This window comes from Colobus angolensis, unplaced genomic scaffold, assembly GCF_000951035.1.
Source record: "Colobus angolensis palliatus isolate OR3802 unplaced genomic scaffold, Cang.pa_1.0 Scaffold3, whole genome shotgun sequence".
Classification (NCBI taxonomy): domain Eukaryota; kingdom Metazoa; phylum Chordata; class Mammalia; order Primates; family Cercopithecidae; genus Colobus; species Colobus angolensis.
In genome coordinates this window covers 2,748,485-2,752,214 of record NW_012116265.1, presented here as the reverse complement: position 1 = coordinate 2,752,214, position 3,730 = coordinate 2,748,485, and positions in this window count along the sequence as shown.

Genomic DNA, 3,730 nt, shown 5'->3' with positions numbered 1-3,730 from the left:
CAAGCAAGCAAGCAAGCAAGCAGCTGGAACATCAAGTGTAAGATCACAGACTAGCCATTAGACCTGGCAGCACACAGGCCACATCAGAGGGCAGCCTCAACATGAGGCATCTCAGGGGACTGCGGGGTACAAGCCTAACTCACTGAACTGAGGGTTTGCCAGGGAAGGGTTTGCAGGGGGCTGGGCCAGTCCTTAGACAGCGATGGGGGTTCAGGGAGCCTTTAGCAGGGAAGTCTAGGGTGCGGTGCCTGTGCCTGCCAAAGGGAAGGGTCAGGAGAGAAGTGAAGGCTGTGGCAGCCCAGTCCTGAGAAGGTGAGAACGGAAAGGATTCTGAGCACAGGTGAAGGAGCTGCTGGCCTCTGAAGGGAGTGAGGGCCCCAAGCAGTGACAGAGGTGAAAGCTGGTAGAGTTAGTGGCATGAAACAAGGGAGTTTCCTAATTGCTTTTATTTCCTCAGTAAAGCATGAGGCAAGGTCATGAGTTAGGCATGAGAGGGTGGCTTTCAGAGGAAGGGAGAGAGGAACGCGTGGAACAGACACTGTGGAGCATGGGAATCCGACCTACTGAAGAGTGGCGGTGCTCCTCCAGGTCTGTGGTCACCACTTGCAAGTGGTCAACAGGGTTGACGGGTACTCTCCAGGGACGCAGCTGTGCAGGTGCAGGCATGGAGAGGCAAAAAGCCAGGTGTAACAGGGCAGGGATGCCATCAAGCAGTGGGGTTAGAAGAGAAGGGCATACACCTCCCCTAGAAAACACAGATGAGGCCGGGCACAGTGGCTCACGCCTGTAATCACAGCACTTTGGGAGGTAGAAGTGAACGGATCACCTGAGGTCAGGAGTTCGAGACCAGCCTGGCCAACATGGTGAAACCCCATCTCTGCTAAAAAAAAATACAAAAAAATTAGCTGGACGTGGTGGCACACACCTGTAATCCCAGCTACTGGGGAGACTGAGGCAGGAGAATTGCTTGAAACCAAGAGGCGGAGGTTGCAGTGAGCTGAGATCACACCACTGCACTCCAGCCTGGGTGCCAGAGCAAGACTCCAACTTAAAAAAAAAAAGAAAATACGAATGAGTTGACCCTATATAAGTCATACCAGGTCACCCCTCCTCTCTGAACTCTCCAGTGGTTCCCCCCTCCCCACCAAGTGAAGGCCAAAATCCTTGTAACTTACCACCTAGCCCCTACCTCCACCTATCCCCTCATACTTATGTTCTAGCTCCAGTGCTTGGGCCACACGAGGGGCTCCATAAATATTTCTGGAACCAACCAATCAATCAACATATCTCCCCTTCACAGACGAAGCCCAACCAAGCGGCCTGGCCTCAGGAGACTCAGCTCCCCTGGGGTGCCTGGGACACAGTCTGGCCGTGACTGTGGGGTGGAATCCAGGCCTTCCCATTCCCACCGCAGGGCTCCTCCTGCTGGTTCCTCCCGACTCCCATAACTCTCTTGGTTTAAACTGTGGCCCAGTTCAGAGGCACTGGCTATTTGGAACTCTTGACTGAAAAGCAAAGATGGCAAAAGGCAAAGACGAAGGGGCGCAAAAGAAGTTGGCAGAAACAATATTCTGGGAAAATCTTGGTAGTCAGAGTCCAGGCTTCATGCCAAGCCTCCCCCCACATCTACACACATAGCACAGAGGCTAGAAGAACAGGATGGGAGAGTAAAGTGTGGGAAGAGAAGACAATCCTTCCGCTACACTGGCAGAAGAGATGAGTACGCTGGTCACACACACACACGCAGTTCCTAGAGAAGCCTGATACAAGAAAAGGTAACCTGAAAGTCATTAGCGTAGAGCTGGTTTGGCCTGTCCCTGGAGCCCGGCAGGGCAGGAAGTGACTCTATCAGGCAGGGGGATGTTATCAGGCCGGCCCAGAGGGCTTGGAAATGGCCTCTCAGGAAGCCAGCTCCACACAGGCGAGTTCAGCACACTCACAGAGAGTCAAAAGACTGTAGGTCTGTGGAGTGTAGGTCTGTGGGCGGACAGGTGGCACTGAGTCCTGGCCTGGTGGTGTGGAGAGGTCCCCGGGACGCTGAGAGGAGTGTCCAGAGCAAGTGAGATCTGGGCCGGGCCTGAGGGACTTCTCCAAGCGTGGCAGGAGTTCCCCAAGTACAATTCCAGGTGGAAAGGAGGCTCAGCACGGTTGGGAGTGCGTTGGAGTAGAGGCCAGGAAGGGGTGTCACAGGCTGCGAGCCAGCTGCGAAGGGTCTCAGAGACCACCTCCCCAGGCCTCAGGGCTCGAGACTCAGTGGCGAGTCACCTCCCTTGGCCTGGTAGGCCAGGGACGGGTAGGCAGCATTTACTGCGGGTCCCAAGACTCGGCACCTGGTCGGCTGGACACGCTGCAGCTGGTTCACTTCAGAGAAAGCACTGCTTCCTGTTAGGCTTCCGGCCTGCAAGGGCCAGGGGGGCAGTTCCTCAAGGGAACCAGGCCTCACAGCAAAAGGGCTGAGCCCATCTGCATTTGCGGAGAGAAGAGGACCACAGAGGGACAGTGGAGGGGACCTGAACCCCTCCCTGGGGAAGGCTGCTCAGCAAGTGTCCACCCTGCAGGTCCACAAAAGCCACAGGAAGGGAAGGTCATGGGCATTCTGTCAGTCCCGCCAGCAAGCCAGGACTCACCCAGAGCCCCAGGCGTGCAGGGCCACACAGCCACCCTGGAGACACTGACAGTCTTCGGTGTGCGGCCAGGTCTCAGGTGGATGCCCACAGCCACTCCTAGACCTGAGCACGTGCCCGTGTCTGCTAAGAGCTACAGGTGCATCTTAGACATCAGCTCAGGGCCTCAGGCCAGTGGCTGGCACACAGTAGGTGTTCAATAAGAGTTTGATGAGTAGTGAATCTAAGTAAACTAATCAAGGGCAGAGGCCAAGTTGTTCATTTAATAATTTTCTCTTTTTTTGTTGTTTTTGGAGACAAAGTCTTGTTCTGTCACCAGGCTGGAGTGTAGTGGCGCAATCTCGGCTGACTGCAACCTCCACCTCCCAGGTTCAGGCAATTCTCCTGCCTCAGCCTCCTGCGTAGCTGGGATTACAGGCATGTACTACGACGCCTGGCTAATTTTTTTGTACTTTCAGTAGAGACGGGGTTTCACCATGTTGGCCAGGCTGGTCTCGAAATCCTGACCTCAGGTGATCCACCCACCTTGGCCTCCCAAACTGCTGGGATTGCAGGCGTGAGCCACCACGCCCGGCCTAAGCCTCACCTCTGTCTGCAAGGTTGGAACAGGGGTAAGGAGGGACTCAAGGGTACGGAGAGCTGGCTTTGCTTTTCCCTCAGGCATTATTTGGGGGTTAAGTGAGGTTGCAGTAACCAGTTCCCAACACTTGTATAGAGATAAAGCCTGAAGCCGAATAGAGACCACTAGTGAGACCTTCATCAAGGAGATATGGGGAGTGAGCCACCCTGCAGGGGGGTCCGTGCCCTGCCTCAGCTCATCAGAGCCACTCCTGTGAGTCCTGCCACAGGCACAGCTGGATGCCCAGGGGCACTTGGCCTCCTTGATCCCCCCGGGGAAGGTGGGGCTGTGGCCTTTGCCTCTGGAAGGGACTGCCCTTTCTCCTAGTTCCTCCCTTGTGGCATAAGCAGCTGACATGCAAAGATTTGATCAGATGTGGAAGAAAAAACTTAAGAGTTTCTCCTCTGTTCCTGGAAGTACTTGACATGAACACAAAAAAAAGTCAACAATTCAGTTTCATTGATTAATTAATTAAGCACTAACTGTA